At 41.0% G+C, this 10,385-nt stretch overlaps 1 protein-coding gene across 5 annotated transcripts in view; it reads left to right on the top strand.

Annotated features, from left to right (window-relative positions):
* The first annotated feature begins 1,028 nt into the window (after positions 1–1,028).
* Positions 1,029–10,385, top strand: part of march8 (membrane-associated ring finger (C3HC4) 8) — an 82,059-nt gene continuing 72,702 nt past the window's right edge. For 2 of the 5 annotated variants that reach the window (XM_039783984.1, XM_039783980.1), the window contains exon 1: positions 1,029–1,148. The gene's annotated coding sequence lies outside the window, so the exon portion shown is untranslated. The other 3 variants (XM_039783983.1, XM_039783986.1, XM_039783982.1) reach the window with 3 other exon arrangements.

Genomic DNA, 10,385 nt, shown 5'->3' with positions numbered 1-10,385 from the left:
TGGCCAGTGCACCCTAAAACCTTATATAATTTCCTTTACATAAATAAAGACATTTGCACCATGAATTGATGCAGAAAAGGCCCAAATTGTTAACCTGACTCCGCCAGATGGATTGCTTCGCATTTGCTCGGCATATCCATCTGGGAACTTTCCGTTGGAGAACTTTTGGGAAGGGGCGAAAATACTGGTTAGCTGATTGGATAAACCATCTGTCTATCACCTAGCTATGATAGACGGGCCAAATCAGATCAATGAAGCGTATGAAAATACAACCACAAGCCCCTGCTGCTGCAGGCAAAGCATACGAGAATTTACGAATAAAAGGCACCCTTTCAGGTTCCCGGTCCATATTCCAAAAGAAGGATCCAAGAGAAAAAAGCATTAGCTAGCAGCTAACAGAATTAGGGCTACCGCTGGCTGAAAATACTGGTTAGCTGATTGGATAAACCATCTGTCTATCACCACCTAAACCCAAAACCAACGCTGATTGGCCCGGTCGTTTGGCGAACGGCTCAAAATTTTCTCTATCTCAAGATGCCAGACTGAGCTCGCAAGATCAGGACGGTCTCACGAGGCTAACGAATTGTAGCAGAACATTTTTACTAGAATGCAGAAAATGAAGTAGGCCTACATGTTACACTTTAAAACATTCTCAAATCATCTCCAGGAACTCCTGAGGGAAATAGCTTTCTCTTTTTACTGAAAACAGCTGGAGAGAGTGGTAGGCCTAACACTGAAGTAAAACCAGTTAACACACGTTAACGTTGATTTAATTTAATTTGGGGAACTTCAGATCTGGATAGGCCTAACGTTAATGCTTTGTAGTCTGTTACTGCCATCAACACATTACATTTCACATAGTCACGAGTAGGCAAATTCATGTAAAAAAAAAAATATAAAATGTGGAACTTAATTAGATACTGGTATTACATTTTATCTAACGTTTTGTCATCGTCCTCATCATAGGCTGCTATTTCTACCACTCCGTGAGCCCGCGTGCGCCGCCTGTCCTTAAAAGCATTATTTGCCTTGCATTTTTTTTTTCACTCCCATCTTAACGCGGAAGTCAGTGACGCACCACTACACACAGCTGCTCAGCGGGGGCAATGAAATAAACAAAACGTCGTCATTCTGTGCCAAACACAGCGGTGAGTGTCTTCTTTTTTCTGTAAGTTGGAATATGGAGCAACATTTGGTCCAATACTATGCGTCCGTTCACACTGAGGCTCCTCTGTCTCCCCTGCGCCTCTCGCTTTATTAAATCCAACCGCTGACGGTCGGTCGGACGGACGTGCGTCTGGACTGTGCTGGGATGTGAACGTGTGACAATTTGCTTTTTTTAATTTGTTTTGATTGCCCGCTGTAAAAGCCAAGAGTCGGTCCCCAGCGACGGTCACCGTAGCCTGTTGTGATTAAGGTAGGCTATGACGATTCAGTTTAATGTCAGCGAGTGGTGCACTCTGCAGCAAAAATTAGCGACGCGTTTGTGTCAGCTCAAATCTCTACTGTTTTAATGTTAAATTAATACATTGCTTGTGTTTGTCCGTTCAGCATTTGATTGTGAGTCAAGAAAAGACGCAATGTTGACCGCGTCGACCAAGCCTTTGTTAGTCTTCCCCAAGCCTTTTGTAACGCTCAATTTGATGAGATATGGGACACCAGGTCATGGAAAGCTCACAGCTGCTTCCTTTGTCTCCCAGAGCATCTGCTGATGTATTCCTACATTTAAGCCTATACTGTAGCCCTCCGGTCTGAGGCGTCCGACCGGATGATCCTAGCCAAGCGGAGCGCTCTTGCTGCACTGCTTCCACAGGCTACAGCTGCCGAAAACATATCAACCGATTCATCAGCTTGACATCAACAATTCCACATTAAGTTTAAACTGTAAAATTGTGCTTTGCCTGATAAGTAGTGATGTTTGTACCCTATTCTGCCATCATTAAATTGTTACAGTGGCTCTGACATTAGGCTACACTGTCTTCTCATTGGCTGCAGGATCAGCTTTCCTCAGTTTGTTCCACCTTACACTCCAGTCCTGCTGTGTGCCATGATACCCACTGTATAGTCCATGTGTGCGTATTGCAGTTGGAGCTTGTTTACATTATTATTATTATTATTATATATATATATATATATATATATATATATATATATATTTTTTTAAAGCAAATTGTACTCTTGTATACTCGAAAGCTTTCTGTTCTCGCTCCCACTGTGTGGATGCCTCTTGTGGTATGTATTTTTCAGTGGGAGGGCAACATTTTCACTCCTTTATTCCATGTAGTGGCGTCATGTCAAAGATAGCTTCTTATAAAACCACCTTCATCATGATGCTACTGTCAGGGTTAGAGGAAAAAACATAGACTGAATGGAAAGAACCAGCTGTGTCCTTGTGTTACATCACTATAGCCTTTGGTTACGTTTTTGCTAGTGTTGTGAAATACTGAGGGCTTGTTGTGATAAGAAGCCTCATTGTCCCGTTGGTATCTGGGGAGTGTGCATGCATAAACTTGCAGATAACACAATGCAAATTCTCTCTGTTGTGCTGCTGTGTAACTAATCCTGCCTCCTCACATGGGATTACCGCAGAGACCATATAGATTGGCTTCTTTTCTGCACAAACGCTGCTTTTAAGTTTGTGACACAGTTGAGTGTTTGAACAATAGTGACAGACGGTGCCCTTTTTGTAGGCAAGCAGTTTTAGCTCTAATCTGGGTTTTGTTCTTGAGTTGAACAAAAGAAATATCTTGACTTTGAAAATAAATAAATTGGGAACACATTTAATCTACAGTACCAGGGGAAAAAAATAAAAGCAAAAAAGACAAGTCAGCCTTTTTATTTATGAGCCATTTTCAACTTGTCAAAGTTTTCATGTTTGAGTGCGCAGATGTTTTTTATTTTTTGTTAAATTATAGCAATGATATCAAATGTTTGATTTTAATCATAGGAGACCATAATAAGTAGGAAACCATATAAAGTGACTTTTAAAGTGCTATATTCAGGTTTTCCACACGTTCAACTGCAGTTGCACAAACTTATTTGCTGTATAAAATCCTTTCATATGACCACATCCTACACAGTCCACTCCTCTACCTCTGGTTTTCGCTTCCTGGCATGGTCTTCTGGCATGACTGGCTGACTTTGTGCCCTTTGACAGTGAAGGATTTTGCAGGTATCGGCAAGCATTCTGCGGTTATGAGAAATCCCATCTATTCAAGACCCCGAGCTGTCATCAGACTCTGAAGTCGTCAGTCGTCCTGTCAGGACTGACTGCAAGGAGAAATGAGAAAGTAAGCTATGATTATGATTCCAAAAGGGAGAAAGAGGGTGACTGAGAATGTGTCTGTTAAGCTGCTCAAACTGCGAGTGAAGGAGCTTGCAGTCTTAATGGACTGGGCCATTGTGTGCTTGCAAATTAACTCCTACTTTCTGTCTTCAGAGATAGGTTCTGAGGAAAGTAATTGGAGGGCGGAAAGAATGCAATCAAAAGTATCTGAAGGCTCGGTTGTAGCTTTCTGCCAATTAACTGCCTACATTGTTTGACACAATTGGTTGTGGGGAAATGTGCCTCACGCAGTATTTTGCAATATGGAACACAGGATGTGTTTGACAGCCCTTATTGTTCTATTATATAGAGGTTACATTTTTTTATTTAACGCCCAAACACATTTCGACTTGCAGAAGAGTTTTAGAAATACGTTTTTAGCTCTGGTTCAACAAGAGTAATCCACATCTTTATTTTGCCTAATTAATTTGTTCCAACAGCTGATGTCAGTCCTTACTAATCACATACAGCATGTTTCACATAGAGCTGAAAAAGAAATATTTTTATTTGTGTTGATAATTATTTCAAGCCTGACTTTTTGTTGTTGTTGTTGTTGTTAAAGCAAGCAGTAATGCAGTTATTTTTATTTGTCACATTGTTTGAAGTAAGTAGATTATCACACACACACACACACACACACACACACACACACACACACACACACACACACACACACACACACACACACACACACACACACACTCACTCTCACTCTTCCTTTTTTGTATTTCCTGTACATTAACTCTGGAGGATGTGATAACGTTCTAGTTAACCACATCACATGTGATTTGCGCCCATACCAATCAACAGCAATCCTCTTTAGTCTCAATATATTTGAATTTCTGTTTTTAATGTCAACCTGTTTCAAAATGGCACTTGCAATGCTGTTCTCTGCCTCACTCTGCATCTCTGTCAGCTGCTTACCCCTGTCTCCTCACTCTGGTGCTTGATCTGTTAAATAATATTGATTGCATTTTGCAAAGAGACAGGATATGGATCCAGCCAACAAAAATCAGTCTTCATACGTATCCTGATCCCTTTTAGGAGACTGTGTGCATGCGTTATTCAGGATGTGCGTTTTCCTGAACTTCTGTGACTGTGCGGAAGTCGTGATAGTGTCAGATCATTACCTCTTTTTACCAGACTTCCAGCATAGCAAGTTTTTACTTTTGTTTTCTTTTGTTTTCTTTTTTTATTGTTTCTCAGCTGAACTAATTAAAAGTCTATTGACAATATTATCACCATATGGCAGCTGCAATCGTACCACAAGGTTTCCAGTGCCTTGTAGACTCTGTACAGCTGTCCCATACTGCATGGTTATCTGATCCTGGACTATAATTGTATGAACATGTCCCCTGCTAGTCTTGTTGTATCAGCGTCTGGCTGAGCTGTAATCTAATAACATAATAAAGGTATGATACTGTGTTGTTTCTCTTTGCCTCACAGTTGGCAGAGCAACTCATTCCTGGTCTGCCCTGCTGCTGTACCCCACTGTGGCTGGTCTTCATCTGTAGGGAATATATTAGAATTTTATTGATCCAACCTAATGCCTTCCTCTTCTGGATGATGTCATACACCCCTGTTTACTTAACCTTACTGGAGTAATACTAATGGCAGTAGTTAAAAAAAGAAACACATTGGTTATAGGACAATGGAACAGTGTTCTTACAGATCTTAAGTAGCCTCTCTCACTCAGGCAGTGTGTGCGGCTGTATATGTGTGTGTTGTGCATTGAAATGATAATGTACCGGATGAAGAGGGGGAGTGCTCGACAGCTGCTATACATCAGCCGAGCAGAGGTGCTGGCTCAGCTCAATAGACTGTCGGATGGCACTGCTGCAGGTAGTGGGCTATGGTTGATGATGTCATTAGGGCTTTCATGGTCTCTCAAGGTTTCTGTCTGTTAATGGCAACGAATCAAGAAGATGGTGTGGGGAAGGAGACGCACAACAGTACAGTACTGTGTGCTGCCAGACACAACACACCCTTGTACAAATACAATGGATTTGATCCTGTTTGGGGTTTTATATTTGTATCAACAATCCAAACATTCCAAATATGGTTCGGAGTAATTTCACCCTAGGGTTCTTTGCACCATGACCTCGAGCCAAACTTCTGGTGTACTTACAAACTTTCCAATCCATCGTTTTATGAGTGCATAACCTATTTGTACTAGTGTAGAAGTTTGGTATCATTTGGTACCATGTACACACTGTTGTTCTAAATCGAAAGCTCTTTTGTCTTTCATAGGCTTATATCAACATTTATAATGTACTAGAGAGAAAGTAATCTGCTGAGAGTGGTTGAAAAGTGCACTGTGAAAAACAATGTAATGTTACAGTAAAACAGAAAATATTGATTGGGCAGAACATTACGTTTGTAAGAGTAGCACAGTGTTGTATACAGTAGCATGAAACAAGAAAAAAAAAAAAGTACAAACATATGTAAACCAAAGGTATAATTTTTACTATAATGTGTGTGTGTGTGTGTGTGTGTGTGTGCTTGTGTGTGTGCTTGTGTGTGTTTGCTTGCGTGTCGGGGTGCAATGCTGAAATAGTCATTAGATGGTTGCATGCCTGTTCTCATTTCTGAAGGTTTGAAGTATGGAAGCCACTGTAAAGCTATTCAAGATGGGCTTCTCTCATTGGTGAATCTGTGGTTGGTCACATAATGAATAAGTGTGACCCTGATCTCATCAGAGATGACTCTCCTTCTTCCTATTCTTCCCTCCTCCTCCTCCTCTGTGCGTGCCCTGGTAAATAAGTGTAGCATTTTGTGTTAAGAAAAGGAAAGCAAGTCACTTCCTGTTAGATTTTTGTGTCTTAGGTAGAGAATTGTGTGTAATGTTTTGAAAAAAGTGTTTTATGCAATTGAAAACTGAGTGAAAGACTGAGAAATAGCTTATGGTTTTGGAGATTTGCTGTGTAGTTTTGCAATTTGAGTGAGAGGTTTCAAAAATCGTGTGACATGAAAAGATTTTGTGTGTAAGCAGTTGGAAAAAACTGTATTGTAATTCCTAGCATGTTGAACTTTACGGTTTTCCTGAACTTAGATTCATGTGAGCAAAGCTTATCTGAGCCCCCTCTTAGTCGACTAAGATTGCTGAATGACTTATTTCCAAGAAACTAATGAGCACATCTCTGGTAAATGCAAGATTTAAAGGAACACGCCGACTTATTGGGAATTTGTTCAGTCCCCAGACAAAGTCGATACATACCCTCTTCTCCGTAGTGCATAGGTTAAGTTCGATCGTCTCCAGCATTAGCTTAGCCCAGCACAGATCCTGCAGGTAACTGGTTCCAACTAGCCTACTGCTCGAATTATGACAAAAGTGACAAAATTATTCGCCAATATATCCCTATTTCGTGATTAGAATACACGGGTACAAAACAAAACGTAACATGGAGACAGCCGTTTTATCCGTAAAACAAACCGGGAACTATATTCTCAGACAGGCTTGCTGCGAGCATATCACTCCGCTCAAGCACTATATTCTTCCGCCTGTGAATATAGTTCCCGGTTTGTTTACGGTTAGAAGATGGCTGTGTCTCATGTTATGTTGTTTTTTTGTACACGCTGTGACTCTACAAATCACAACATGTAAATAGGAACATGTTGGCGTTATTTTGTCACTTATTCGGAGCAGTAGGATTGCTGGAACCATTCACCTGCATGTTCTGCTGGCCTGATGCCGCTGGAGCCGTCAGACAGCGTTACAGCACGCACGGAGATGAGAAGGGTATGTATCGACTTGTCTTACTCTGGGGGTTACGGTGAATAAGCTAAATTCCCAATAAGTTGGCGTGTTCCTTCAAAGTGGTGCTTTTGCATGATTCTTTGTAGAGAGTCAGTTTTACAAATCTGTCGATTGAATCAACTAATCGATTAGTCGACAAAATCACGAGTGTTAATGGAGTATGAAATTATTTAGTCAAGGACAGCCCTAGTTTGTAGTCTTTTATACTGCATGCTTCCTTACATCTCTATCAACTAGATGTACACCAACGACCGCACCAGCCCCTCACCCGCCAACACCTACCTCAGTACTCAGACGACACTGCCATCCTCGCTCTTCTAACGGACAATAGCTCCGTATCGGACTACCACAACACTGTCGCACATTTTCCCCAGTGGTGTAAGCAGAACTTCCTCCATCTCAGTGTAGCCAAAACAAAAGAAATAGCAATAGGTCCCCCATATGCCCAGCACCCCATTCTCATCAACAACAAACCAGTTGAAATGGTTGACCGCTTCAAATACCTTGGACTCACACTAGACAACAAACTCACTTTCGACCAGCACACAAAGAACCTTCAGAAAGGTGTCATCAAAGATAGTCAGCCATCCGTAAACTCAGAGGACTGTGTCCCCCCCAAAAAAATCTCCTTCTACTGTTGTATCAGAGTATTGTCCAGCCCATCCTGCTCTACTGTTACACCTGTTTCTTCAACATGCTTTCTGTCACAAACCGGGTCAAACTGTATGTGTAACCAACATTGCTGCCAAATTAATCGGTCTCCCCACACCCACACTCTCAGAGCTCAATTAAACCCTCTGAGGTCTAAGGGCATTTTCACATATTTTCTTTAATTTACCTTTTTTAAGGTATATTTGCATATAACTAATCCCCATGTGTTTCACATCACAACGTTCAGCACAAACTCAACCCAAATCTGTCCCAGAGCATTGTGTAAGGAGATAATTTGGCACTAAAGCTGAAGCGTTGATGTTGGCTTTTTGAAATTCCCACAAATTTGTTTTGTGAATTGTTTCAGTGCTTGAAATGTGTTTACGAAACTCTTAGGTTATGATTAAAACAGTAGATGAATGTCTGAAATGAAATTTTATATCTCTTTTTGAGTTGGTGTTTTGTCAAACATTGCGCGCCGGTGTGTCTTTTGTCCTCCGAGGGTTAAAGGCCTTCACACACATCGCAACCACAATAGCGCAGGAGAACACACACACTCAACTGCTATTTCACCATTCTGCTCTCTGGACGCAGGTTCAGGTCCCTGAGGTGCAAGGGAGCTCGCGATGGCAAAAGCCTGGTGCTTGCAGCCATAGCAGCCCTTAACAAAACACCCAGATTAAAGACATCGGTGCCACTTCGTCTGTGTTATCGCTCTGTGTTATTTTCCTGCATGTCATTCTGTTATGTTTTCTGTTTTTCTGTAAGCATGCTACCCATAATGTACAATGTTGTGAAAAGATTTTCCCCTTGGGGACTAAAGCTACTACATATCGTATTTGATTATATTTCTAAAAGCCAGTCAGCCGTTCATTTTCATTCTTTTTGTTGGAGTAAAAACTCTAATGCAGAAATGCTTTTGATAGCTAATCCATCAGAGCAAACTTGCTTCCAGAAATTAATTTTTGTCAAAGCTGCAACTTAATTGATACACACTGATTTCAAAAGTGTTAGTCTTCTGGTGTATTCATGTGGTAGTGATTGCCTTACAAATGCCTGTCCACATTAACTTTTTTTTTTTAAAGCGAATGGAGTTGACTAATTGTTATCTTTGGAGTAAAGAAAGTATGGGATGCTTGATTGATAATCTGTGACCTTTCTGTGTAAATGCATTTCGTTTTTTTCGTCTGTCCCACTGATATTATGCAGGAGCGACTCGTCCAATATGCATCTCATGAAATGTATGTGGAGGATGCTGGGGCGCTTTAGTCAAACCAACCTAACATCTTCATTTGTTCCATTACCTTGGACATGGCTGCTGGGAGGCATATGGTGGCTGGGAGGCAAAGTGGGAGGATGAGGGTCTAAATCAGCAATGTCTTGATGTCAAAGGTTGTATGATGAATAACTCACTATGTGTGACTGCACCGTGTCTTATTGCCCCAAACATCCACGTCTGATCTCCAGAGGCACATTTTCCACATACCCCGAAGTTGCATGTGTTCAAGATGTTTTGGAAGTAGAGCTGAAATAATTTGCTTATTAATCAAGTGGCCAGTCAACAGAATATTTATCTGCAATTATTTTAATAATGTAATCATTTCATTTGCAGGGATAAATGTGGAACATTCTCCTGTTTCAGCTTCTCAAATGTGAGGACTTGATGCTTTTCTTTCTTCTTCTTTTTGTCATATAGGCTGTGATAACAAACTGAATATCTTCTTGTTTCAATGAAACAAGCATGTCGAATTTGTCAACCTGGCCTCTGAGCAGCAGTTATTTCACAATTGTCTGTCTGACACTTCAGAGACAACATGATTAATCAGTGAATCGAGTAAAGACCAGATCAGCAGATTCGTCAAAGATTATAATATAAGTTGCAGCCCTAAATGGAAGTGAATGGCTTTTTTGGCATATTTTCCTGTTCTTGCATAGAGAAGAATAGAATTGACAGGAAATGATAGAGAGCGGGGAATAACGTGTAACAATTTCCTCAGCCAGCCTTGAATGACATGGTCAGCTTTTAAACCCTAGGCCACGAGGATGTCCTGAAACTGCTTTCTTATGAAGCAATAGTCCCTATAAAAAGTGGTTAGATACCACTAGCTGTAAGTGAGAAAATAGGTCTTAATAACTTTAATGTAATATGGGTGAACTGGCCTTTTTAATATTAAGACTGATTCTCTTCCACCAGTTTCAATATCACATTTTTCTAAATTTAGTGTGTCTATTAGTTGTGGGTGAATTCACCATTAATCCTCAACTAAGTTGTGACATTTTTCATTTATGGTTCTGCAGCTTACCTAAGTGGCATGAGGTTTTGTGCGCTGGTGTCTGCGTCGTTTTAGTGTATCTCTTTAAGAGAATAGCAGAGCCGGCGTGTGTGTGTATGCTGGGGAGTGTGTGGTAGAGCGAGTGAGAGAGTGACAGGGATTAGCTTTGGAGCGAGTACCGACTCTTGAGGCATAGTGAGAGAAACAAAATGTCTCCCCTGTGCCTTCTGACCACGGTGGGAAAGCTGTAGCAGGAAAAGTTAACCTTCTTGATTTCATGTTTATGGAGAAGGAGAACCAGGAAATGAGTAGGGGGAAATGCAACCCTACCAAGCCACAGCCAAGCTGACCAATTGCAGTTGTCTGCCTCATTGTGATG

The sequence above is a fragment of the Perca fluviatilis genome, chromosome 19, assembly GCF_010015445.1.
Source record: "Perca fluviatilis chromosome 19, GENO_Pfluv_1.0, whole genome shotgun sequence".
Taxonomy (NCBI): domain Eukaryota; kingdom Metazoa; phylum Chordata; class Actinopteri; order Perciformes; family Percidae; genus Perca; species Perca fluviatilis.
This window is presented reverse-complemented; position numbering and strand designations above follow the sequence as displayed.